General features: G+C 32.1%; 15 non-coding genes across 15 annotated transcripts; all 15 read left to right on the top strand.

The window, feature by feature from the left end:
* The first annotated feature begins 2,432 nt into the window (after nt 1–2,432).
* On the top strand, nt 2,433–2,506 carry TRNAI-AAU (transfer RNA isoleucine (anticodon AAU)). Its single transcript has one exon. It is a non-coding gene; the product is annotated as a tRNA-Ile (tRNA).
* A 1,904-nt stretch (nt 2,507–4,410) lies between these two features.
* Nucleotides 4,411–4,484, top strand: TRNAI-AAU (transfer RNA isoleucine (anticodon AAU)). The gene has a single exon. It is a non-coding gene; the product is annotated as a tRNA-Ile (tRNA).
* Nucleotides 4,485–6,998: 2,514 nt separating this feature from the next.
* On the top strand, nt 6,999–7,072 carry TRNAI-AAU (transfer RNA isoleucine (anticodon AAU)). Its single transcript has one exon. It is a non-coding gene; the product is annotated as a tRNA-Ile (tRNA).
* Nucleotides 7,073–7,861: 789 nt separating this feature from the next.
* On the top strand, nt 7,862–7,935 carry TRNAI-AAU (transfer RNA isoleucine (anticodon AAU)). The gene has a single exon. It is a non-coding gene; the product is annotated as a tRNA-Ile (tRNA).
* A 2,515-nt stretch (nt 7,936–10,450) lies between these two features.
* Nucleotides 10,451–10,524, top strand: TRNAI-AAU (transfer RNA isoleucine (anticodon AAU)). Its single transcript has one exon. It is a non-coding gene; the product is annotated as a tRNA-Ile (tRNA).
* Nucleotides 10,525–11,313: 789 nt separating this feature from the next.
* TRNAI-AAU (transfer RNA isoleucine (anticodon AAU)) lies at nt 11,314–11,387 on the top strand. The gene has a single exon. It is a non-coding gene; the product is annotated as a tRNA-Ile (tRNA).
* Nucleotides 11,388–12,176: 789 nt separating this feature from the next.
* On the top strand, nt 12,177–12,250 carry TRNAI-AAU (transfer RNA isoleucine (anticodon AAU)). Its single transcript has one exon. It is a non-coding gene; the product is annotated as a tRNA-Ile (tRNA).
* Nucleotides 12,251–14,765: 2,515 nt separating this feature from the next.
* On the top strand, nt 14,766–14,839 carry TRNAI-AAU (transfer RNA isoleucine (anticodon AAU)). The gene has a single exon. It is a non-coding gene; the product is annotated as a tRNA-Ile (tRNA).
* Nucleotides 14,840–17,353: 2,514 nt separating this feature from the next.
* TRNAI-AAU (transfer RNA isoleucine (anticodon AAU)) lies at nt 17,354–17,427 on the top strand. The gene has a single exon. It is a non-coding gene; the product is annotated as a tRNA-Ile (tRNA).
* Nucleotides 17,428–19,940: 2,513 nt separating this feature from the next.
* Nucleotides 19,941–20,014, top strand: TRNAI-AAU (transfer RNA isoleucine (anticodon AAU)). The gene has a single exon. It is a non-coding gene; the product is annotated as a tRNA-Ile (tRNA).
* Nucleotides 20,015–20,803: 789 nt separating this feature from the next.
* On the top strand, nt 20,804–20,877 carry TRNAI-AAU (transfer RNA isoleucine (anticodon AAU)). The gene has a single exon. It is a non-coding gene; the product is annotated as a tRNA-Ile (tRNA).
* A 2,515-nt stretch (nt 20,878–23,392) lies between these two features.
* Nucleotides 23,393–23,466, top strand: TRNAI-AAU (transfer RNA isoleucine (anticodon AAU)). The gene has a single exon. It is a non-coding gene; the product is annotated as a tRNA-Ile (tRNA).
* Nucleotides 23,467–24,198: 732 nt separating this feature from the next.
* TRNAN-AUU (transfer RNA asparagine (anticodon AUU)) lies at nt 24,199–24,272 on the top strand. Its single transcript has one exon. It is a non-coding gene; the product is annotated as a tRNA-Asn (tRNA).
* A 1,041-nt stretch (nt 24,273–25,313) lies between these two features.
* On the top strand, nt 25,314–25,387 carry TRNAI-AAU (transfer RNA isoleucine (anticodon AAU)). The gene has a single exon. It is a non-coding gene; the product is annotated as a tRNA-Ile (tRNA).
* A 789-nt stretch (nt 25,388–26,176) lies between these two features.
* TRNAI-AAU (transfer RNA isoleucine (anticodon AAU)) lies at nt 26,177–26,250 on the top strand. The gene has a single exon. It is a non-coding gene; the product is annotated as a tRNA-Ile (tRNA).
* The last annotated feature ends 1,723 nt before the right edge of the window (nt 26,251–27,973 follow it).

Raw genomic sequence — 27,973 nt, 5'->3', positions numbered from 1 at the left:
TTTCTTGTGTCTCATTTTTGACTGTTTATCACCTTGGATCAAAAGCTACTTGAAGGATTGGATTAATACATTTGATATAGTTGTAGAATTAATTATCATTCTGAAAGCTCCTGGAATATCTATAATTGGTTCTAAGTTCTAACGCCAAGTAACTAAATCTCTTATTTATTGCAATTTATTGAGGTCATTTTTGTTTTGTCTTGTTGATGAAATATAAAGATAGTATGAATGTAAACAGCTGAATATAAGCTTTCCAACTATCCCGGGTTAACAATCAGTAGCACTTCATCATCTGCTATTTCTTCAATAGTATGCTATATATTTAGTGAGCCTATTAGTTTAGTCTTTAGAGCATAAAGTTAAAAATGCCAGGGACATACTTTCAATCAGTCTCCAAGCCAATACTTGATGCTCCTTTAATGTTGAAAATAGATGTATTTTCTTCTGTGTCATGTGTATCTCTATATTTCCTTTGAGGGGAAGCTGATAGAATGATTAAATGAATCAATTGCATATAGGTGATGAATTGTTATTTATTGCTAAAACACATGGAAAAAACATTAATGGTTCTAAGTTCTAACACTAAGTATGAAAATCTCTTTTGTATTGTAATTTTTCTAAAGTCATATTAGTTTCTTCATGTTGATAATTTATATTTATAACTTCATGGTACACCTCTGAAATTAAGCTTTCCAAATCTCCCGGGTTAACTATCATTAACACTTCTTCATATGCTGGACTTCCAGGAGTTTGTGCAAAACGGCCTGTTAGCTCAGATGGTTAGAGCGTGGTGCTAATAACGCCAAGGTCACAGGTTTGATCCCTGTACAGGCCAAGTTTAATTGTTTGTAAATAGATTAATTTTTCTTGTGTCTCATATTTGACTGTTTATCACCTTGGATCAAATGCTGCTTGAAGGATTGGATGAATACATTTGATATAGTTGTAGAATTAATTATTATTCTGAAAGCTCCTGGAATATTTATTAATTGTTCTAAGTTCTAACGCCAAGTAACTAAATCTCTTATTTATTGCAATTTATTGAGGTCATTTTTGTTTTGTCTTGTTGATGAAATATAAAGATAGTATGAATGTAAACAGCTGAATATAAGCTTTCCAACTATCCCGGGTTAACAATCGGTAGCACTTCATCATCTGCTATTTCTTCAATAGTATGCTATATATTTATTCAGCCTATTAGTTTAGTCTTTAGAGCATAAAGTTAACAATGCCAAGAACATACTTTCAATCAGTCTCTAAGCCAATACTTGATGCTCCTTTAATGTTGAAAATAGATGTATTTTCTTCAGTATCATTTGTATGTCTATATTTCCTTCGAGGGGAAGCTGACACAATGATTAGATGAATCAATTGCATATAGATGATGAATTGTTATTTATTGCTAAAACACATGGAAAAAACATTAATTGGCTCTAAGTTCTAACACTAAGTATGAAAATCTCTTTTGTATTGTAATTTTTCTAAAGTCATATTAGTTTCTTCATGTTGATATTATATATTTATAACTTCATGCTAAACCTCCGAAATTAAGCTTTCCAAATCTCCCAGGTTAACTATCATTAGCACTTCTTCATATGCTGGACTTCCAGGAATTTGTGCAGACCGGCCTGTTAGCTCAGATGGTTAGAGCGTGGTGCTAATAACGCCAAGGTCACAGGTTCGATCCCTGTACAGGCTAAGTTTAATTGTTTGAAAAAAGATTAATTTTTCTTGTGTCTCATTTTTGACTGTTTATCACCTTGGATCAAACGATGCTTGAAGGATTGGATGAATACATTTGATATAGTTGTAGAATTAATTATTATTCTGAAAGCTCCTGGAATATCTATTAATGGTTCTAAATTCTAACACCAAGTAACTAAATCTCTTATTTATTGCAATTTATTGAGGTCATTTTTGTTTTGTCTTGTTGATGAAATATAAAAATAGTATGAATGTAAACAGCTGAATATAAGCTTTCCAACTATCCCGGGTTAACAATCAGTAGCACTTCATCATCTGCTATTTCTTCAATAGTATGCTATATATTTAGTGAGCCTATTAGTTTAGTCTTCAGAGCATAAAGTTAAAAATGCCAAGGACATACTTTCAATCCGTCTCCAAGCCAATACTTGATGCTCCTTTAATGTTGAAAATAGATGTATTTTCTTCTGTATCATGTGTATCTCTATATTTCCTTTGAGGGGAAGCTGATAGAATGATTAAATAAATCAATTGCATATAGGTGATGAATTGGTATTTATTGCTAAAACACATGGAAAAAACATTAATGGTTCTAAGTTCTAACACTAAGTATGAAAATCTCTTTTGTATTGTAATTTTTTTAAAGTCATATAAGTTTCTTCATGTTGATATTATATATTCATAACTTTAATATTCATATGCTGGACTTCCAGGATTATGTGCAAAACGGCCTGTTAGCTCAGATGGTTAGAGCGTGGTGCTAATAACGCCAAGGTCACAGGTTCGATCCCTGTACAGGCCAAGTTTAATTGTTTGTAAAAAGATACATTTTTCTTGTGTCTCATTTTTGACTGTTTATCACCTTGGATCAAAAGCTACTTGAAGGATTGGATGAATACATTTGATATAGTTGTAGAATTAATTATCATTCTGAAAGCTCCTGGAATATCTATAATTGTTTCTAAGTTCTAACGCCAAGTAACTAAATCTCTTATTTATTGCAATTTATTGAGGTCATTTTTGTTTTGTCTTGTTGATGAAATATAAAGATAGTATGAATGTAAACAGCTGAATATAAGCTTTCCAACTATCCCGGGTTAACAATCAGTAGCACTTCATCATCTGCTATTTCTTCAATAGTATGCTATATATTTAGTGAGCCTATTAGTTTAGTCTTTAGAGCATAAAGTTAAAAATGCCAAGGACATACTTTCAATCAGTCTCCAAGCCAATACTTGATGCTCCTGTAATGTTGAAAATAGATGTATTTTCTTCTGTATCATGTGTATCTCTATATTTCCTTTGAGGGGAAGCTGATAGAATGATTAAATGAATCAATTGCATATAGGTGATGAATTGTTATTTATTGCTAAAACACATGGAAAAACATTAATGGTTCTAAGTTCTAACACTAAGTATGAAAATCTCTTTTGTATTGTAATTTTTCTAAAGTCATATTAGTTTCTTCATGTTGATAATTTATATTTATAACTTCATGGTACACCTCTGAAATTAAGCTTTCCAAATCTCCCGGGTTAACTATCATTAGCACTTCTTCATATGCTCGACTTCCAGGTATTTGTGCAAAATGGCCTGTTAGCTCAGATGGTTGTTATTTATTGCTAAAACACATGGAAGAAACATTAATGGTTCTAAGTTCTAACACTAAGTATGAAAATCTCTTTTGTATTGTAATTTTTTAAAGTCATATTAGTTTCTTCATGTTGATATTATATAAGTATAACTTCATGGTAAACCTCTGAAATTAAGCTTTCCAAATCTCCCGGGTTAACTATCATTAGCACTTCTTCATATGCTGGACTTCCAGGAATTTGTGCAAAACGGCCTGTTAGCTCAGATGGTTACAGCGTGGTGCTAATAACGCCAAGGTCACAGGTTCGATCCCTGTACAGGCCAAGTTTAATTGTTTGTAAAAAGATTAATTTTTCTTGTGTCTCATTTTTGACTGTTTATCACCATGGATCAAAAGCTACTTGAAGGATTGGATGAATACATTTGATATAGTTGTAGAATTAATTATTATTCTGAAAGCTCCTGGAATATCTATAATTGGTTCTAAGTTCTAACGCCAAGTAACTAAATCTCTTATTTATTGCAATTTATTGAGGTCATTTTTGTTTTGTCTTGTTGATGAAATATAAAGATAGTATGAATGTAAACAGCTGAATATAAGCTTTCCAACTATCCCGGGTTAACAATCGGTAGCACTTCATCATCTGCTATTTCTTCAATAGTATGCTATGTATTTATTGAGCCTATTAGTTTAGTCTGTAGAACATAAAGTTCAAAATGCCAAGGACATACTTTCAATCAGTCTCCAAGCCAATACTTGATGCTCCTTTATTGTTGAAAATAGATGTCTTTTCTTCTGTATAATGTGTATGTCTATATTTCCTTTGAGGGGAAGCTGATAGAATGTTTAGATGAATCAATTGCATATAGGTGATGAATTGTTATTTATTGATAAAACACATGGAAAAAACATTAATGGTTCTAAGTTCTAACACTAAGTATGAAAATCTCTTTTGTATTGTAATTTTTCTAAAGTCATATTAGTTTCTTCATGTTGATAATTTATATTTATAACTTCATGGTACACCTCCGAAATTAAGCTTTCCAAATCTCCCGGGTTAACTATCATTAGCACTTCTTCATATGCTGGACTTCCAGGAATTTGTGCAAAATGGCCTGTTAGCTCAGATGGTTAGAGCGTGGTGCTAATAACGCCAAGGTCACAGGTTCGATCCCTGTACAGGCCAAGTTTAATTGTTTGAAAAAAGATTAATTTTTCTTGTGTCTCATTTTTGACTGTTTATCACCTTGGATCAAACGCTGCTTGAAGGATTGGATGAATGCATTTGATATAGTTGTAGAATTAATTATTATTCTGAAAGCTCCTGGAATATCTATTAATGGTTCTAAGTTCTAACGCCAAGTAACTAAATCTCTTATTTATTGCAATTTATTGAGGTCATTTTTGTTTTGTCTTGTTGATGAAATATAAAGATAGTATGAATGTAAACAGCTGAATATAAGCTTTCCAACTATCCCGGGTTAACAATCGGTAGCACTTCATCATCTGCTATTTCTTCAATAGTATGCTATATATTTATTGAGCCTATTAGTTTAGTCTTTAGAGCATAAAGTTAACAATGCCAAGAACATACTTTCAGTCAGTCTCTAAGCCAACACTTGATGCTCCTTTAATGTTGAAAATAGATGTATTTTCTTCAGTATCATTTGTATGTCTATATTTCCTTCGAGGGGAAGCTGACACAATGATTAGATGAATCAATTGCATATAGGTGATGAATTGTTATTTATTGCTAAAACACATGGAAAAACATTAATGGCTCTAAGTTCTAACACTAAGTATGAAAATCTCTTTTGTATTGTAATTTTTCTAAAGTCATATTAGTTTCTTCATGTTGATATCATATATTTATAACTTCATGGTAAACCTCCGAAATTAAGCTTTCCAAATCTCCCGGGTTAACTATCATTAGCACTTCTTCATATGCTGGACTTCCAGGAATTTGTGAAGACCGGCCTGTTAGCTCAGATGGTTAGAGCGTGGTCCTAATAACGCCAAGGTCACAGGTTCGATCCCTGTACAGGCCAAGTTTAATTGTTTGTAAAAAGATACATTTTTCTTGTGTCTCATTTTTGACTGTTTATCACCTTGGATCAAAAGCTACTTGAAGGATTGGATGAATACATTTGATATAGTTGTAGAATTAATTATCATTCTGAAAGCTCCTGGAATATCTATAATTGGTTCTAAGTTCTAACGCCAAGTAACTAAATCTCTTATTTATTGCAATTTATTGAGGTCATTTTTGTTTTGTCTTGTTGATGAAATATAAAGATAGTATGAATGTAAACAGCTGAATATAAGCTTTCCAACTATCCCGGGTTAACAATCAGTAGCACTTCATCATCTGCTATTTCTTCAATAGTATGCTATATATTTAGTGAGCCTATTAGTTTAGTCTTTAGAGCATAAAGTTAAAAATGCCAAGGACATACTTTCAATCAGTCTCCAAGCCAATAAGTGATGCTCCTTTAATGTTGAAAATAGATGTATTTTCTTCTGTATAATGTGTATGTCTATATTTCCTTTGAGGGGAAGCTGATAGAATGATTAGATGAATCAATTGCATATAGGTGATGAATTGTTATTTATTGCTAAAACACATGGAAAAAACATTAATGGTTCTAAGTTCTAACACTAAGTATGAAAATCTCTTTTGTATTGTAATTTTTCTAAAGTCATATTAGTTTCTTCATGTTGATAATTTATATTTATAACTTCATGGTACACCTCCGAAATTAAGCTTTCCAAATCTCCCGGGTTAACTATCATTAGCACTTCTTCATATGCTGGACTTCCAGGAATTTGTGCAAAATGGCCTGTTAGCTCAGATGGTTAGAGCGTGGTGCTAATAACGCCAAGGTCACAGGTTCGATCCCTGTAAAGGCCAAGTTTAATTGTTTGAAAAAAGATTAATTTTTCTTGTGTCTCATTTTTGACTGTTTATCACCGTGGATCAAACGCTGCTTGAAGGATTGGATGAATGCATTTGATATAGTTGTAGAATTAATTATTATTCTGAAAGCTCCTGGAATATCTATTAATGGTTCTAAGTTCTAACGCCAAGTAACTAAATCTCTTAATTATTGAAATTTATTGAGGTCATTTTTGTTTTGTCTTGTTGATGAAATATAAAGATAGTATGAATGTAAACAGCTGAATATAAGCTTTCCAACTATCCCGGGTTAACAATCGGTAGCACTTCATCATCTGCTATTTCTTCAATAGTATGCTATATATTTATTGAGCCTATTAGTTTAGTCTTTAGAGCATAAAGTTAACAATGCCAAGAACATACTTTCAATCAGTCTCTAAGCCAATACTTGATGCTCCTTTAATGTTGAAAATAGATGTATTTTCTTCAGTATCATTTGTATGTCTATATTTCCTTCGAGGGGAAGCTGACACAATGATTAGATGAATCAATTGCATATAGGTGATGAATTGTTATTTATTGCTAAAACACATGGAAAAAACATTAATGGCTCTAAGTTCTAACACTAAGTATGAAAATCTCTTTTGTATTGTAATTTTTCTAAAGTCATATTAGTTTCTTCATGTTGATATTATATATTTATAACTTCATGGTAAACCTCCGAAATTAAGCTTTCCAAATCTCCCGGGTTAACTATCATTAGCACTTCTTCATATGCTGGACTTCCAGGAATTTGTGCAGACCGGCCTGTTAGCTCAGATGGTTAGAGCGTGGTGCTAATAACGCCAAGGTCACAGGTTCGATCCCTGTACAGGCCAAGTTTAATTGTTTGAAAAAAGATTAATTTTTCTTGTGTCTCATTTTTGACTGTTTATCACCTTGGATCAAACGATGCTTGAAGGATTGGATGAATACATTTGATATAGTTGTAGAATTAATTATTATTCTGAAAGCTCCTGGAATATCTATTAATGGTTCTAAGTTCTAACACCAAGTAACTAAATCTCTTATTTATTGCAATTTATTGAGGTCATTTTTGTTTTGTCTTGTTGATGAAATATAAAGATAGTATGAATGTAAACAGCTGAATATAAGCTTTCCAACTATCCCGGGTTAACAATCGGTAGCACTTCATCATCTGCTATTTCTTCAATAGTATGCTATATATTTATTGAGCCTATTAGTTTAGTCTTTAGAGCATAAAGTTAACAATGCCAAGAACATACTTTCAATCAGTCTCTAAGCCAATACTCGATGCTCCTTTAATGTTGAAAATAGATGTATTTTCTTCAGTATCATTTGTATGTCTATATTTCCTTCGAGGGGAAGCTGACACAATGATTAGATGAATCAATTGCATATAGGTGATGAATTGTTATTTATTGCTAAAACACATGGAAAAAACATTAATGGTTCTAAGTTCTAACACTAAGTATGAAAATCCCTTTTGTATTGTAATTTTTTTAAAGTCATATAAGTTGCTTCATGTTGATATTATATATTTATAACTTCATGGTAAACCTCTGAAATTAAGCTTTCCAAATCTCCCGGGTTAACTATCATTAGCACTTCTTCATATGCTGGACTTCCAGTAATTTGTGCAGAATGGCCTGTTAGCTCAGATGGTTAGAGCGTGGTGCTAATAACGCCAAGGTCACAGGTTCGATCCCTGTACAGGCCAAGTTTAATTGATTGTAAAAAGATAAATGTCTCTTGTGTCTCATTTTTGACTGTTTATCACCTTGGATGAAACGCTGCTTGAAGGATTGGATGAATACATTTGATATAGTTGTAGAATTAATTATTATTCTGAAAGCTCCTGAAATATCTATTAATGGTTCTAAGTTCGTACGCCAAGTAACTAAATCTCTTATTTATTGCAATTTATTGAGGTCATTTTTGTTTTTTCTTGTTGATGAAATATAAAGATAGTATGAATGTAAACAGCTGAATATAAGCTTTCCAACTATCCCGGGTTAACAATCAGTAGCACTTCATCATCTGCTATTTTTTCAATAGTATGCTATATATTTAGTGAGCCTATTAGTTTAGTCTTTAGAGCATAAAGTTAAAAATGCCAGGTACATACTTTCAATCAGTCTCCAAGCCAATAAGTGATGCTCCTTTAATTTTGAAAATAGATGTATTTTCTTCTGTATAATGTGTATGTCTATATTTCCTTTGAGGGGAAGCTGATAGAATGATTAGATGAATCAATTGCATATAGGTGATGAATTGTTATTTATTGCTAAAACACATGGAAAAAACATTAATGGTTCTAAGTTCTAACACTAAGTATGAAAATCTCTTTTGTATTGTAATTTTTCTAAAGTCATATTAGTTTCTTCATGTTGATAATTTATATTTATAACTTCATGGTACACCTCCGAAATTAAGCTTTCCAAATCTCCCGGGTTAACTATCATTAGCGCTTCTTCATATGCTGGACTTCCAGGAATTTGTGCAAAATGGCCTGTTAGCTCAGATGGTTAGAGCGTGGTGCTAATAACGCCAAGGTCACAGGTTCGATCCCTGTACGGGCCAAGTTTAATTGTTTGAAAAAAGATTAATTTTTCTTGTGTCTCATTTTTGACTGTTTATCACCTTGGATCAAACGCTGCTTGAAGGATTGGATGAATACATTTGATATAGTTGTAGAATCAATTATTATTCTGAAAGCTCCTGAAATATCTATTAATGGCTCTAAGTTCTAACGCCAAGTAACTAAATCTCTTATTTATTGCAATTTATTGAGGTCATTTTTGTTTAGTCTTGTTGATGAAATATAAAGATAGTATGAATGTAAACAGCTGAATATAAGCTTTCCAACTATCCCGGGTTAACAATCGGTAGCACTTCATCATCTGCTATTTCTTCAATAGTATGCTATATATTTATTGAGCCTATTAGTTTAGTCTTTAGAGCATAAAGTTAACAATGCCAAGAACATACTTTCAATCAGTCTCTAAGCCAATACTTGATGCTCCTTTAATGTTGAAAATAGATGTATTTTCTTCAGTATCATTTGTATGTCTATATTTCCTTCGAGGGGAAGCTGACACAATGATTAGATGAATCAATTGCATATAGGTGATGAATTGTTATTTATTGCTAAAACACATGGAAAAAACATTAATGGCTCTAAGTTCTAACACTAAGTATGAAAATCTCTTTTGTATTGTAATTTTTCTAAAGTCATATTAGTTTCTTCATGTTGATATTATATATTTATAACTTCATGGTAAACCTCCGAAATTAAGCTTTCCAAATCTCCCGGGTTAACTATCATTAGCACTTCTTCATATGCTGGACTTCCAGGAATTTGTGCAGACCGGCCTGTTAGCTCAGATGTTTAGAGCGTGGTGCTAATAACGCCAAGGTCACAGGTTCGATCCCTGTACAGGCCAAGTTTAATTGTTTGAAAAAAGATTAATTTTTCTTGTGTCTCATTTTTGACTGTTTATCACCTTGGATCAAATGCTGCTTGAAGGATTGGATGAATACATTTGATATAGTTGTAGAATTAATTATTATTCTGAAAGCTCCTGGAATATCTATTAATGGTTCAAAGTTCTAACGCCAAGTAACTAAATCTCTTATTTATTGCAATTTATTGAGGTCATTTTTGTTTTGTCTTGTTGATGAAATATAAAAATAGTATGAATGTAAACAGCTGAATATAAGCTTTCCAACTATCCCGGGTTAACAATCAGTAGCACTTCATCATCTGCTATTTCTTCAATAGTATTCTATATATTTAGTGAGCCTATTAGTTTAGTCTTCAGAGCATAAAGTTAAAAATGCCAAGGACATACTTTCAATTCGTCTCCAAGCCAATACTTGATGCTCCTTTAATGTTGAAAATAGATGTATTTTCTTCTGTATCATGTGTATCTCTATATTTCCTTTGAGGGGAAGCTGATAGAATGATTAAATGAATCAATTGCATATAGGTGATGAATTGTTATTTATTGCTAAAACACATGGAAAAAACATTAATGGTTCTAAGTTCTAACACTAAGTATGAAAATCTCTTTTGTATTCTAATTTTTTTAAAGTCATATAAGTTTCTTCATGTTGATATTATATATTTATAACTTCATGGTAAACCTCTGAAATTAAGCTTTCCAAATCTCCCGGGTTAACTATCATTAGCACTTCTTCATATGCTGGACTTCCAGTAATTTGTGCAAAATGGCCTGTTAGCTCAGATGGTTAGAGCATGGTGCTAATAACGCCAAGGTCACAGGTTCGATCCCTGTACAGGCCAAGTTTAATTGTTTGTAAAAAGATAAATTTTTCTTGTGTCTCATTTTTGACTGTTTATCACCTTGGATCAAACGCTGCTTGAAGGATTGGATGAATACATTTGATATAGTTGTAGAATTAATTATTATTCTGAAAGCTCCTGGAATATCTATTAATGGTTCTAAGTTCTAACACCAAGTAACTAAATCTATTATTTATTGCAATTTATTGAGGTCATTTTTGTTTTGTCTTGTTGATGAAATATTAAAATAGTATGAATGTAAACAGCTGAATATAAGCTTTCCAACTATCCCGGGTTAACAATCAGTAGCACTTCATCATCTGCTATTTCTTCAATAGTATGCTATATATTTATTGAGCCTATTAGTTTAGTCTTTAGAGCATAAAGTTAACAATGCCAAGAACATACTTTCAATCAGTCTCTAAGCCAATACTTGATGCTCCTTTAATGTTGAAAATAGATGTATTTTCTTCAGTATCATTTGTATGTCTATATTTCCTTCGAGGGGAAGCTGACACAATGATTAGATGAATCAATTGCATATAGGTGATGAATTGTTATTTATTGCTAAAACACATGGAAAAAACATTAATGGCTCTAAGTTCTAACACTAAGTATGAAAATCTCTTTTGTATTGTAATTTTTCTAAAGTCATATTAGTTTCTTCATGTTGATATTATATATTTATAACTTCATGGTAAACCTCCGAAATCAAGCTTTCCAAATCTCCCGGGTTAACTGTCATTAGCACTTCTTCATATGCTGGACTTCCAGGAATTTGTGCAGACAGGCCTGTTAGCTCAGATGGTTAGAGCGTGGTGCTAATAACGCCAAGGTCACAGGTTCGATCCCTGTACAGGCCAAGTTTAATTGTTTGAAAAAAGATTAATTTTTCTTGTGTCTCATTTTTGACTGTTTATCACCTTGGATCAAACGATGCTTGAAGGATTGGATGAATACATTTGATATAGTTGTAGAATTAATTATTATTCTGAAAGCTCCTGAAATATCTATTAATGGTTCTAAGTTCTAACGCCAAGTAACTAAATCTCTTATTTATTGCAATTTATTGAGGTCATTTTTGTTTTGTCTTGTTGATGAAATATAAAAATAGTATGAATGTAAACAGCTGAATATAAGCTTTCCAACTATCCCGGGTTAACAATCAGTAGCACTTCATCATCTGCTATTTCTTCAATAGTATGCTATATATTTAGTGAGCCTATTAGTTTAGTCTTCAGAGCATAAAGTTAAAAATGCCAAGGACATACTTTCAATCCGTCTCCAAGCCAATACTTGATGCTCCTTTAATGTTGAAAATAGATGTATTTTCTTCTGTATCATGTGTATCTCTATATTTCCTTTGAGGGGAAGCTGATAGAATGATTAAATGAATCAATTGCATATAGGTGATGAATTGTTATTTATTGCTAAAACACATGGAAAAAACATTAATGGTTCTAAGTTCTAACACTAAGTATGAAAATCTCTTTTGTATTGTAATTTTTTTAAAGTCATATAAGTTTCTTCATGTTGATATTATATATTTATAACTTCATGGTAAACCTCTGAAATTAAGCTTTCCAAATCTCCCGGGTTAACTATCATTAGCACTTCTTCATATGCTGGACTTCCAGTAAATTGTGCAAAATGGCCTGTTAGCTCAGATGGTTAGAGCGTGGTGCTAATAACGCCAAGGTCACAGGTTCGATCCCTGTACAGGCCAAGTTTAATTATTTGTAAAAAGATACATTTTTCTTGTGTCTCATTTTTGACTGTTTATCACCTTGGATCAAACGCTTCTTGAAGGATTGGATGAATACATTTGATATAGTTGTAGAATTAATTATTATTCTGAAAGCTCCTGAAATATCTATTAATGGTTCTAAGTTCTAACGCCAAGTAACTAAATCTCTTATTTATTGCAATTCATTGAGGTCATTTTTGTTTTGTCTTGTTGATGAAATATAAAGATAGTATGAATGTAAACAGCTGAATATAAGCTTTCCAACTATCCCGGGTTAACAATCGGTAGAACTTCATCATCTGCTATTTCTTCAATAGTATGCTATATATTTATTGAGCCTATTAGTTTAGTCTTTAGAGCATAATGTTAAAAATGCCAAGGACATACTTTCAATCAGTCTCCAAGCCAATACTTGATGCTCCTTTAATGTTGAAAATAGATGTATTTTCTTCTGTATCATGTGTATGTCTATATTTCCTTTGAGGGGAAGCTGATAGAATGATTAGATGATTCAATTGCATATAGGTGATGAATTGTTATTTATTGCTAAAACACATGGAAAAACATTAATGGTTCTAAGTTCTAACACTAAGTATGAAAATGTCTTTTGTATTGTAATTTTTTTAAAGTCATATTAGTTTCTTCATGTTGATATTGTATATTTATAACTTCATGGTAAACCTCTGAAATTAAGCATTCCAAATCTCCCGGGTTAACTATCATTAGCACTTCTTCATATGCTGGACTTCCAGGATTATGTGCAAAACGGCCTGTTAGCTCAGATGGTTAGAGCGAGGTGCTAATAACGCCAAGGTCACAGGTTCGATCCCTGTACAGGCCAAGTTTAATTGTTTGTAAAAAGATACATTTTTCTTGTGTCTCATTTTTGACTGTTTATCACCTTGGATCAAAAGCTACTTGAAGGATTGGATTAATACATTTGATATAGTTGTAGAATTAATTATCATTCTGAAAGCTCCTGGAATATCTATAATTGGTTCTAAGTTCTAACGCCAAGTAACTAAATCTCTTATTTATTGCAATTTATTGAGGTCATTTTTGTTTTGTCTTGTTGATGAAATATAAAGATAGTATGAATGTAAACAGCTGAATATAAGCTTTCCAACTATCCCGGGTTAACAATCAGTAGCACTTCATCATCTGCTATTTCTTCAATAGTATGCTATATATTTAGTGAGCCTATTAGTTTAGTCTTTAGAGCATAAAGTTAAAAATGCCAGGGACATACTTTCAATCAGTCTCCAAGCCAATACTTGATGCTCCTTTAATGTTGAAAATAGATGTATTTTCTTCTGTGTCATGTGTATCTCTATATTTCCTTTGAGGGGAAGCTGATAGAATGATTAAATGAATCAATTGCATATAGGTGATGAATTGTTATTTATTGCTAAAACACATGGAAAAAACATTAATGGTTCTAAGTTCTAACACTAAGTATGAAAATCTCTTTTGTATTGTAATTTTTCTAAAGTCATATTAGTTTCTTCATGTTGATAATTTATATTTATAACTTCATGGTACACCTCTGAAATTAAGCTTTCCAAATCTCCCGGGTTAACTATCATTAACACTTCTTCATATGCTGGACTTCCAGGAGTTTGTGCAAAACGGCCTGTTAGCTCAGATGGTTAGAGCGTGGTGCTAATAACGCCAAGGTCACAGGTTTGATCCCTGTACAGGCCAAGTTTAATTGTTTGTAAATAGATTAATTTTTCTTGTGTCTCATATTTGACTGTTTATCACCTTGGATCAAATGCTGCTTGAAGGATTGGATGAATACATTTGATATAGTTGTAGAATTAATTATTATTCTGAAAGCTCCTGGAATATTTATTAATGGTTCTAAGTTCTAACGCCAAGTAACTAAATCTCTTATTTATTGCAATTTATTGAGGTCATTTTTGTTTTGTCTTGTTGATGAAATATAAAGATAGTATGAATGTAAACAGCTGAATATAAGCTTTCCAACTATCCCGGGTTAACAATCGGTAGCACTTCATCATCTGCTATTTCTTCAATAGTATGCTATATATTTATTCAGCCTATTAGTTTAGTCTTTAGAGCATAAAGTTAACAATGCCAAGAACATACTTTCAATCAGTCTCTAAGCCAATACTTGATGCTCCTTTAATGTTGAAAATAGATGTATTTTCTTCAGTATCATTTGTATGTCTATATTTCCTTCGAGGGGAAGCTGACACAATGATTAGATGAATCAATTGCATATAGATGATGAATTGTTATTTATTGCTAAAACACATGGAAAAAACATTAATTGGCTCTAAGTTCTAACACTAAGTATGAAAATCTCTTTTGTATTGTAATTTTTCTAAAGTCATATTAGTTTCTTCATGTTGATATTATATATTTATAACTTCATGCTAAACCTCCGAAATTAAGCTTTCCAAATCTCCCAGGTTAACTATCATTAGCACTTCTTCATATGCTGGACTTCCAGGAATTTGTGCAGACCGGCCTGTTAGCTCAGATGGTTAGAGCGTGGTGCTAATAACGCCAAGGTCACAGGTTCGATCCCTGTACAGGCCAAGTTTAATTGTTTGAAAAAAGATTAATTTTTCTTGTGTCTCATTTTTGACTGTTTATCACCTTGGATCAAACGATGCTTGAAGGATTGGATGAATACATTTGATATAGTTGTAGAATTAATTATTATTCTGAAAGCTCCTGGAATATCTATTAATGGTTCTAAATTCTAACACCAAGTAACTAAATCTCTTATTTATTGCAATTTATTGAGGTCATTTTTGTTTTGTCTTGTTGATGAAATATAAAAATAGTATGAATGTAAACAGCTGAATATAAGCTTTCCAACTATCCCGGGTTAACAATCGGTAGCACTTCATCATCTGCTATTTCTTCAATAGTATGCTATATATTTATTGAGCCTATTAGTTTAGTCTTTAGAGCATAAAGTTAACAATGCCAAGAACATACTTTCAGTCAGTCTCTAAGCCAATACTTGATGCTCCTTTAATGTTGAAAATAGATGTATTTTCTTCAGTATCATTTGTATGTCTATATTTCCTTCGAGGGGAAGCTGACACAATGATTAGATGAATCAATTGCATATAGGTGATGAATTGTTATTTATTGCTAAAACACATGGAAAAACATTAATGGCTCTAAGTTCTAACACTAAGTATGAAAATCTCTTTTGTATTGTAATTTTTCTAAAGTCATATTAGTTTCTTCATGTTGATATCATATATTTATAACTTCATGGTAAACCTCCGAAATTAAGCTTTCCAAATCTCCCGGGTTAACTATCATTAGCACTTCTTCATATGCTGGACTTCCAGGAATTTGTGAAGACCGGCCTGTTAGCTCAGATGGTTAGAGCGTGGTCCTAATAACGCCAAGGTCACAGGTTCGATCCCTGTACAGGCCAAGTTTAATTGTTTGTAAAAAGATACATTTTTCTTGTGTCTCATTTTTGACTGTTTATCACCTTGGATCAAAAGCTACTTGAAGGATTGGATGAATACATTTGATATAGTTGTAGAATTAATTATCATTCTGAAAGCTCCTGGAATATCTATAATTGGTTCTAAGTTCTAACGCCAAGTAACTAAATCTCTTATTTATTGCAATTTATTGAGGTCATTTTTGTTTTGTCTTGTTGATGAAATATAAAGATAGTATGAATGTAAACAGCTGAATATAAGCTTTCCAACTATCCCGGGTTAACAATCAGTAGCACTTCATCATCTGCTATTTCTTCAATAGTATGCTATATATTTAGTGAGCCTATTAGTTTAGTCTTTAGAGCATAAAGTTAAAAATGCCAAGGACATACTTTCAATCAGTCTCCAAGCCAATAAGTGATGCTCCTTTAATGTTGAAAATAGATGTATTTTCTTCTGTATAATGTGTATGTCTATATTTCCTTTGAGGGGAAGCTGATAGAATGATTAGATGAATCAATTGCATATAGGTGATGAATTGTTATTTATTGCTAAAACACATGGAAAAAACATTAATGGTTCTAAGTTCTAACACTAAGTATGAAAATCTCTTTTGTATTGTAATTTTTCTAAAGTCATATTAGTTTCTTCATGTTGATAATTTATATTTATAACTTCATGGTACACCTCCGAAATTAAGCTTTCCAAATCTCCCGGGTTAACTATCATTAGCACTTCTTCATATGCTGGACTTCCAGGAATTTGTGCAAAATGGCCTGTTAGCTCAGATGGTTAGAGCGTGGTGCTAATAACGCCAAGGTCACAGGTTCGATCCCTGTAAAGGCCAAGTTTAATTGTTTGAAAAAAGATTAATTTTTCTTGTGTCTCATTTTTGACTGTTTATCACCGTGGATCAAACGCTGCTTGAAAGATTGGATGAATGCATTTGATATAGTTGTAGAATTAATTATTATTCTGAAAGCTCCTGGAATATCTATTAATGGTTCTAAGTTCTAACGCCAAGTAACTAAATCTCTTAATTATTGAAATTTATTGAGGTCATTTTTGTTTTGTCTTGTTGATGAAATATAAAGATAGTATGAATGTAAACAGCTGAATATAAGCTTTCCAACTATCCCGGGTTAACAATCGGTAGCACTTCATCATCTGCTATTTCTTCAATAGTATGCTATATATTTATTGAGCCTATTAGTTTAGTCTTTAGAGCATAAAGTTAACAATGCCAAGAACATACTTTCAATCAGTCTCTAAGCCAATACTTGATGCTCCTTTAATGTTGAAAATAGATGTATTTTCTTCAGTATCATTTGTATGTCTATATTTCCTTCGAGGGGAAGCTGACACAATGATTAGATGAATCAATTGCATATAGGTGATGAATTGTTATTTATTGCTAAAACACATGGAAAAAACATTAATGGTTCTAAGTTCTAACACTAAGTATGAAAATCCCTTTTGTATTGTAATTTTTTTAAAGTCATATAAGTTGCTTCATGTTGATATTATATATTTATAACTTCATGGTAAACCTCTGAAATTAAGCTTTCCAAATCTCCCGGGTTAACTATCATTAGCACTTCTTCATATGCTGGACTTCCAGTAATTTGTGCAGAATGGCCTGTTAGCTCAGATGGTTAGAGCGTGGTGCTAATAACGCCAAGGTCACAGGTTCGATCCCTGTACAGGCCAAGTTTAATTGATTGTAAAAAGATAAATGTCTCTTGTGTCTCATTTTTGACTGTTTATCACCTTGGATGAAACGCTGCTTGAAGGATTGGATGAATACATTTGATATAGTTGTAGAATTAATTATTATTCTGAAAGCTCCTGAAATATCTATTAATGGTTCTAAGTTCGTACGCCAAGTAACTAAATCTCTTATTTATTGCAATTTATTGAGGTCATTTTTGTTTTTTCTTGTTGATGAAATATAAAGATAGTATGAATGTAAACAGCTGAATATAAGCTTTCCAACTATCCCGGGTTAACAATCAGTAGCACTTCATCATCTGCTATTTTCAATAGTATGCTATATATTTAGTGAGCCTATTAGTTTAGTCTTTAGAGCATAAAGTTAAAAATGCCAGGTACATACTTTCAATCAGTCTCCAAGCCAATAAGTGATGCTCCTTTAATTTTGAAAATAGATGTATTTTCTTCTGTATAATGTGTATGTCTATATTTCCTTTGAGGGGAAGCTGATAGAATGATTAGATGAATCAATTGCATATAGGTGATGAATTGTTATTTATTGCTAAAACACATGGAAAAAACATTAATGGTTCTAAGTTCTAACACTAAGTATGAAAATCTCTTTTGTATTGTAATTTTTCTAAAGTCATATTAGTTTCTTCATGTTGATAATTTATATTTATAACTTCATGGTACACCTCCGAAATTAAGCTTTCCAAATCTCTCGGGTTAACTATCATTAGCGCTTCTTCATATGCTGGACTTCCAGGAATTTGTGCAAAATGGCCTGTTAGCTCAGATGGTTAGAGCGTGGTGCTAATAACGCCAAGGTCACAGGTTCGATCCCTGTACGGGCCAAGTTTAATTGTTTGAAAAAAGATTAATTTTTCTTGTGTCTCATTTTTGACTGTTTATCACCTTGGATCAAACGCTGCTTGAAGGATTGGATGAATACATTTGATATAGTTGTAGAATCAATTATTATTCTGAAAGCTCCTGAAATATCTATTAATGGCTCTAAGTTCTAACGCCAAGTAACTAAATCTCTTATTTATTGCAATTTATTGAGGTCATTTTTGTTTAGTCTTGTTGATGAAATATAAAGATAGTATGAATGTAAACAGCTGAATATAAGCTTTCCAACTATCCCGGGTTAACAATCGGTAGCACTTCATCATCTGCTATTTCTTCAATAGTATGCTATATATTTATTGAGCCTATTAGTTTAGTCTTTAGAGCATAAAGTTAACAATGCCAAGAACATACTTTCAATCAGTCTCTAAGCCAATACTTGATGCTCCTTTAATGTTGAAAATAGATGTATTTTCTTCAGTATCATTTGTATGTCTATATTTCCTTCGAGGGGAAGCTGACACAATGATTAGATGAATCAATTGCATATAGGTGATGAATTGTTATTTATTGCTAAAACACATGGAAAAAACATTAATGGCTCTAAGTTCTAACACTAAGTATGAAAATCTCTTTTGTATTGTAATTTTTCTAAAGTCATATTAGTTTCTTCATGTTGATATTATATATTTATAACTTCATGGTAAACCTCCGAAATTAAGCTTTCCAAATCTCCCGGGTTAACTATCATTAGCACTTCTTCATATGCTGGACTTCCAGGAATTTGTGCAGACCGGCCTGTTAGCTCAGATGTTTAGAGCGTGGTGCTAATAACGCCAAGGTCACAGGTTCGATCCCTGTACAGGCCAAGTTTAATTGTTTGAAAAAAGATTAATTTTTCTTGTGTCTCATTTTTGACTGTTTATCACCTTGGATCAAATGCTGCTTGAAGGATTGGATGAATACATTTGATATAGTTGTAGAATTAATTATTATTCTGAAAGCTCCTGGAATATCTATTAATGGTTCAAAGTTCTAACGCCAAGTAACTAAATCTCTTATTTATTGCAATTTATTGAGGTCATTTTTGTTTTGTCTTGTTGATGAAATATAAAAATAGTATGAATGTAAACAGCTGAATATAAGCTTTCCAACTATCCCGGGTTAACAATCAGTAGCACTTCATCATCTGCTATTTCTTCAATAGTATTCTATATATTTAGTGAGCCTATTAGTTTAGTCTTCAGAGCATAAAGTTAAAAATGCCAAGGACATACTTTCAATTCGTCTCCAAGCCAATACTTGATGCTCCTTTAATGTTGAAAATAGATGTATTTTCTTCTGTATCATGTGTATCTCTATATTTCCTTTGAGGGGAAGCTGATAGAATGATTAAATGAATCAATTGCATATAGGTGATGAATTGTTATTTATTGCTAAAACACATGGAAAAAACATTAATGGTTCTAAGTTCTAACACTAAGTATGAAAATCTCTTTTGTATTCTAATTTTTTTAAAGTCATATAAGTTTCTTCATGTTGATATTATATATTTATAACTTCATGGTAAACCTCTGAAATTAAGCTTTCCAAATCTCCCGGGTTAACTATCATTAGCACTTCTTCATATGCTGGACTTCCAGTAATTTGTGCAAAATGGCCTGTTAGCTCAGATGGTTAGAGCATGGTGCTAATAACGCCAAGGTCACAGGTTCGATCCCTGTACAGGCCAAGTTTAATTGTTTGTAAAAAGATAAATTTTTCTTGTGTCTCATTTTTGACTGTTTATCACCTTGGATCAAACGCTGCTTGAAGGATTGGATGAATACATTTGATATAGTTGTAGAATTAATTATTATTCTGAAAGCTCCTGGAATATCTATTAATGGTTCTAAGTTCTAACACCAAGTAACTAAATCTCTTATTTATTGCAATTTATTGAGGTCATTTTTGTTTTGTCTTGTTGATGAAATATTAAAATAGTATGAATGTAAACAGCTGAATATAAGCTTTCCAACTATCCCGGGTTAACAATCAGTAGCACTTCATCATCTGCTATTTCTTCAATAGTATGCTATATATTTAGTGAGCCTATTAGTTTAGTCTTCAGAGCATAAAGTTAAAAATGCCAAGGACATACTTTCAATCCGTCTCCAAGCCAATACTTGATGCTCCTTTAATGTTGAAAATAGATGTATTTTCTTCTGTATCATGTGTATCTCTATATTTCCTTTGAGGGGAAGCTGATAGAATGATTAAATGAATCAATTGCATATAGGTGATGAATTGTTATTTATTGCTAAAACACATGGAAAAAACATTAATGGTTCTAAGTTCTAACACTAAGTATGAAAATCTCTTTTGTATTGTAATTTTTTTAAAGTCATATAAGTTTCTTCATGTTGATATTATATATTTATAACTTCATGGTAAACCTCTGAAATTAAGCTTTCCAAATCTCCCGGGTTAACTATCATTAGCACTTCTTCATATGCTGGACTTCCAGTAAATTGTGCAAAATGGCCTGTTAGCTCAGATGGTTAGAGCATGGTGCTAATAACGCCAAGGTCACAGGTTCGATCCCTGTACAGGCCAAGTTTAATTATTTGTAAAAAGATACATTTTTCTTGTGTCTCATTTTTGACTGTTTATCACCTTGGATCAAACGCTTCTTGAAGGATTGGATGAATACATTTGATATAGTTGTAGAATTAATTATTATTCTGAAAGCTCCTGAAATATCTATTAATGGTTCTAAGTTCTAACGCCAAGTAACTAAATCTCTTATTTATTGCAATTCATTGAGGTCATTTTTGTTTTGTCTTGTTGATGAAATATAAAGATAGTATGAATGTAAACAGCTGAATATAAGCTTTCCAACTATCCCGGGTTAACAATCGGTAGAACTTCATCATCTGCTATTTCTTCAATAGTATGCTATATATTTATTGAGCCTATTAGTTTAGTCTTTAGAGCATAATGTTAAAAATGCCAAGGACATACTTTCAAACAGTCTCCAAGCCAATACTTGATGCTCCTTTAATGTTGAAAATAGATGTATTTTCTTCTGTATCATGTGTATGTCTATATTTCCTTTGAGGGGAAGCTGATAGAATGATTAGATGATTCAATTGCATATAGGTGATGAATTGTTATTTATTGCTAAAACACATGGAAAAACATTAATGGTTCTAAGTTCTAACACTAAGTATGAAAATGTCTTTTGTATTGTAATTTTTTTAAAGTCATATTAGTTTCTTCATGTTGATATTGTATATTTATAACTTCATGGTAAACCTCTGAAATTAAGCTTTCCAAATCTCCCGGGTTAACTATCATTAGCACTTCTTCATATGCTGGACTTCCAGGATTATGTGCAAAACGGCCTGTTAGCTCAGATGGTTAGAGCGAGGTGCTAATAACGCCAAGGTCACAGGTTCGATCCCTGTACAGGCCAAGTTTAATTGTTTGTAAAAAGATACATTTTTCTTGTGTCTCATTTTTGACTGTTTATCACCTTGGATCAAAAGCTACTTGAAGGATTGGATTAATACATTTGATATAGTTGTAGAATTAATTATCATTCTGAAAGCTCCTGGAATATCTATAATTGGTTCTAAGTTCTAACGCCAAGTAACTAAATCTCTTATTTATTGCAATTTATTGAGGTCATTTTTGTTTTGTCTTGTTGATGAAATATAAAGATAGTATGAATGTAAACAGCTGAATATAAGCTTTCCAACTATCCCGGGTTAACAATCAGTAGCACTTCATCATCTGCTATTTCTTCAATAGTATGCTATATATTTAGTGAGCCTATTAGTTTAGTCTTTAGAGCATAAAGTTAAAAATGCCAGGGACATACTTTCAATCAGTCTCCAAGCCAATACTTGATGCTCCTTTAATGTTGAAAATAGATGTATTTTCTTCTGTGTCATGTGTATCTCTATATTTCCTTTGAGGGGAAGCTGATAGAATGATTAAATGAATCAATTGCATATAGGTGATGAATTGTTATTTATTGCTAAAACACATGGAAAAAACATTAATGGTTCTAAGTTCTAACACTAAGTATGAAAATCTCTTTTGTATTGTAATTTTTCTAAAGTCATATTAGTTTCTTCATGTTGATAATTTATATTTATAACTTCATGGTACACCTCTGAAATTAAGCCTTCCAAATCTCCCGGGTTAACTATCATTAACACTTCTTCATATGCTGGACTTCCAGGAGTTTGTGCAAAACGGCCTGTTAGCTCAGATGGTTAGAGCGTGGTGCTAATAACGCCAAGGTCACAGGTTTGATCCCTGTACAGGCCAAGTTTAATTGTTTGTAAATAGATTAATTTTTCTTGTGTCTCATATTTGACTGTTTATCACCTTGGATCAAATGCTGCTTGAAGGATTGGATGAATACATTTGATATAGTTGTAGAATTAATTATTATTCTGAAAGCTCCTGGAATATTTATTAATGGTTCTAAGTTCTAACGCCAAGTAACTAAATCTCTTATTTATTGCAATTTATTGAGGTCATTTTTGTTTTGTCTTGTTGATGAAATATAAAGATAGTATGAATGTAAACAGCTGAATATAAGCTTTCCAACTATCCCGGGTTAACAATCGGTAGCACTTCATCATCTGCTATTTCTTCAATAGTATGCTATATATTTATTCAGCCTATTAGTTTAGTCTTTAGAGCATAAAGTTAACAATGCCAAGAACATACTTTCAATCAGTCTCTAAGCCAATACTTGATGCTCCTTTAATGTTGAAAATAGATGTATTTTCTTCAGTATCATTTGTATGTCTATATTTCCTTCGAGGGGAAGCTGACACAATGATTAGATGAATCAATTGCATATAGATGATGAATTGTTATTTATTGCTAAAACACATGGAAAAAACATTAATTGGCTCTAAGTTCTAACACTAAGTATGAAAATCTCTTTTGTATTGTAATTTTTCTAAAGTCATATTAGTTTCTTCATGTTGATATTATATATTTATAACTTCATGCTAAACCTCCGAAATTAAGCTTTCCAAATCTCCCAGGTTAACTATCATTAGCACTTCTTCATATGCTGGACTTCCAGGAATTTGTGCAGACCGGCCTGTTAGCTCAGATGGTTAGAGCGTGGTGCTAATAACGCCAAGGTCACAGGTTCGATCCCTGTACAGGCCAAGTTTAATTGTTTGAAAAAAGATTAATTTTTCTTGTGTCTCATTTTTGACTGTTTATCACCTTGGATCAAACGATGCTTGAAGGATTGGATGAATACATTTGATATAGTTGTAGAATTAATTATTATTCTGAAAGCTCCTGGAATATCTATTAATGGTTCTAAATTCTTACACCAAGTAACTAAATCTCTTATTTATTGCAATTTATTGAGGTCATTTTTGTTTTGTCTTGTTGATGAAATATAAAAATAGTATGAATGTAAACAGCTGAATATAAGCTTTCCAACTATCCCGGGTTAACAATCAGTAGCACTTCATCATCTGCTATTTCTTCAATAGTATGCTATATATTTAGTGAGCCTATTAGTTTAGTCTTCAGAGCATAAAGTTAAAAATGCCAAGGACATACTTTCAATCCGTCTCCAAGCCAATACTTGATGCTCCTTTAATGTTGAAAATAGATGTATTTTCTTCTGTATCATGTGTATCTCTATATTTCCTTTGAGGGGAAGCTGATAGAATGATTAAATAAATCAATTGCATATAGGTGATGAATTGGTATTTATTGCTAAAACACATGGAAAAAACATTAATGGTTCTAAGTTCTAACACTAAGTATGAAAATCTCTTTTGTATTGTAATTTTTTAAAGTCATATAAGTTTCTTCATGTTGATATTATATATTCATAACTTTAATATTCATATGCTGGACTTCCAGGATTATGTGCAAAACGGCCTGTTAGCTCAGATGGTTAGAGCGTGGTGCTATTAACGCCAAGGTCACAGGTTCGATCCCTGTACAGGCCAAGTTTAATTGTTTGTAAAAAGATACATTTTTCTTGTGTCTCATTTTTGACTGTTTATCACCTTGGATCAAAAGCTACTTGAAGGATTGGATGAATACATTTGATATAGTTGTAGAATTAATTATCATTCTGAAAGCTCCTGGAATATCTATAATTGTTTCTAAGTTCTAACGCCAAGTAACTAAATCTCTTATTTATTGCAATTTATTGAGGTCATTTTTGTTTTGTCTTGTTGATGAAATATAAAGATAGTATGAATGTAAACAGCTGAATATAAGCTTTCCAACTATCCCGGGTTAACAATCAGTAGCACTTCATCATCTGCTATTTCTTCAATAGTATGCTATATATTTAGTGAGCCTATTAGTTTAGTCTTTAGAGCATAAAGTTAAAAATGCCAAGGACATACTTTCAATCAGTCTCCAAGCCAATACTTGATGCTCCTGTAATGTTGAAAATAGATGTATTTTCTTCTGTATCATGTGTATCTCTATATTTCCTTTGAGGGGAAGCTGATAGAATGATTAAATGAATCAATTGCATATAGGTAATGAATTGTTATTTATTGCTAAAACACATGGAAAAACATTAATGGTTCTAAGTTCTAACACTAAGTATGAAAATCTCTTTTGTATTGTAATTTTTCTAAAGTCATATTAGTTTCTTCATGTTGATAATTTATATTTATAACTTCATGGTACACCTCTGAAATTAAGCTTTCCAAATCTCCCGGGTTAACTATCATTAGCACTTCTTCATATGCTCGACTTCCAGGTATTTGTGCAAAATGGCCTGTTAGCTCAGATGGTTGTTATTTATTGCTAAAACACATGGAAGAAACATTAATGGTTCTAAGTTCTAACACTAAGTATGAAAATCTCTTTTGTATTGTAATTTTTTAAAGTCATATTAGTTTCTTCATGTTGATATTATATAAGTATAACTTCATGGTAAACCTCTGAAATTAAGCTTTCCAAATCTCCCGGGTTAACTATCATTAGCACTTCTTCATATGCTGGACTTCCAGGAATTTGTGCAAAACGGCCTGTTAGCTCAGATGGTTAGAGCGTGGTGCTAATAACGCCAAGGTCACAGGTTCGATCCCTGTACAGGCCAAGTTTAATTGTTTGTAAAAAGATTAATTTTTCTTGTGTCTCATTTTTGACTGTTTATCACCATGGATCAAAAGCTACTTGAAGGATTGGATGAATACATTTGATATAGTTGTAGAATTAATTATTATTCTGAAAGCTCCTGGAATATCTATAATTGGTTCTAAGTTCTAACGCCAAGTAACTAAATCTCTTATTTATTGCAATTTATTGAGGTCATTTTTGTTTTGTCTTGTTGATGAAATATAAAGATAGTATGAATGTAAACAGCTGAATATAAGCTTTCCAACTATCCCGGGTTAACAATCGGTAGCACTTCATCATCTGCTATTTCTTCAATAGTATGCTATGTATTTATTGAGCCTATTAGTTTAGTCTGTAGAACATAAAGTTCAAAATGCCAAGGACATACTTTCAATCAGTCTCCAAGCCAATACTTGATGCTCCTTTATTGTTGAAAATAGATGTCTTTTCTTCTGTATAATGTGTATGTCTATATTTCCTTTGAGGGGAAGCTGATAGAATGTTTAGATGAATCAATTGCATATAGGTGATGAATTGTTATTTATTGCTAAAACACATGGAAAAAACATTAATGGTTCTAAGTTCTAACACTAAGTATGAAAATCTCTTTTGTATTGTAATTTTTCTAAAGTCATATTAGTTTCTTCATGTTGATAATTTATATTTATAACTTCATGGTACACCTCTGAAATTAAGCTTTCCAAATCTCCCGGGTTAACTATCATTAGCACTTCTTCATATGCTGGACTTCCAGGAATTTGTGCAAAATGGCCTGTTAGCTCAGATGGTTAGAGCGTGGTGCTAATAACGCCAAGGTCACAGGTTCGATCCCTGTACAGGCCAAGTTTAATTGTTTGAAAAAAGATTAATTTTTCTTGTGTCTCATTTTTGACTGTTTATCACCTTGGATCAAACGCTGCTTGAAGGATTGGATGAATGCATTTGATATAGTTGTAGAATTAATTATTATTCTGAAAGCTCCTGGAATATCTATTAATGGTTCTAAGTTCTAACGCCAAGTAACTAAATCTCTTATTTATTGCAATTTATTGAGGTCATTTTTGTTTTGTCTTGTTGATGAAATATAAAGATAGTATGAATGTAAACAGCTGAATATAAGCTTTCCAACTATCCCGGGTTAACAATCGGTAGCACTTCATCATCTGCTATTTCTTCAATAGTATGCTATATATTTATTGAGCCTATTAGTTTAGTCTTTAGAGCATAAAGTTAACAATGCCAAGAACATTCTTTCAGTCAGTCTCTAAGCCAATACTTGATGCTCCTTTAATGTTGAAAATAGATGTATTTTCTTCAGTATCATTTGTATGTCTATATTTCCTTCGAGGGGAAGCTGACACAATGATTAGATGAATCAATTGCATATAGGTGATGAATTGTTATTTATTGCTAAAACACATGGAAAAACATTAATGGCTCTAAGTTCTAACACTAAGTATGAAAATCTCTTTTGTATTGTAATTTTTCTAAAGTCATATTAGTTTCTTTATGTTGATATCATATATTTATAACTTCATGGTAAACCTCCGAAATTAAGCTTTCCAAATCTCCCGGGTTAACTATCATTAGCACTTCTTCATATGCTGGACTTCCAGGAATTTGTGAAGACCGGCCTGTTAGCTCAGATGGTTAGAGCGTGGTCCTAATAACGCCAAGGTCACAGGTTCGATCCCTGTACAGGCCAAGTTTAATTGTTTGTAAAAAGATACATTTTTCTTGTGTCTCATTTTTGACTGTTTATCACCTTGGATCAAAAGCTACTTGAAGGATTGGATGAATACATTTGATATAGTTGTAGAATTAATTATCATTCTGAAAGCTCCTGGAATATCTATAATTGGTTCTAAGTTCTAACGCCAAGTAACTAAATCTCTTATTTATTGCAATTTATTGAGGTCATTTTTGTTTTGTCTTGTTGATGAAATATAAAGATAGTATGAATGTAAACAGCTGAATATAAGCTTTCCAACTATCCCGGGTTAACAATCAGTAGCACTTCATCATCTGCTATTTCTTCAATAGTATGCTATATATTTAGTGAGCCTATTAGTTTAGTCTTTAGAGCATAAAGTTAAAAATGCCAAGGACATACTTTCAATCAGTCTCCAAGCCAATAAGTGATGCTCCTTTAATGTTGAAAATAGATGTATTTTCTTCTGTATAATGTGTATGTCTATATTTCCTTTGAGGGGAAGCTGATAGAATGATTAGATGAATCAATTGCATATAGGTGATGAATTGTTATTTATTGCTAAAACACATGGAAAAAACATTAATGGTTCTAAGTTCTAACACTAAGTATGAAAATCTCTTTTGTATTGTAATTTTTCTAAAGTCATATTAGTTTCTTCATGTTGATAATTTATATTTATAACTTCATGGTACACCTCCGAAATTAAGCTTTCCAAATCTCCCGGGTTAACTATCATTAGCACTTCTTCATATGCTGGACTTCCAGGAATTTGTGCAAAATGGCCTGTTAGCTCAGATGGTTAGAGCGTGGTGCTAATAACGCCAAGGTCACAGGTTCGATCCCTGTAAAGGC

The sequence above is a fragment of the Lissotriton vulgaris genome, chromosome 4_1 (assembly GCF_964263255.1).
Source record: "Lissotriton vulgaris chromosome 4_1, aLisVul1.2, whole genome shotgun sequence".
Lineage (NCBI taxonomy): Eukaryota > Metazoa > Chordata > Amphibia > Caudata > Salamandridae > Lissotriton > Lissotriton vulgaris.
The sequence above is the reverse complement of the archived record's forward strand: the minus strand, read 5'-3'. Positions and strand labels throughout refer to the sequence as shown.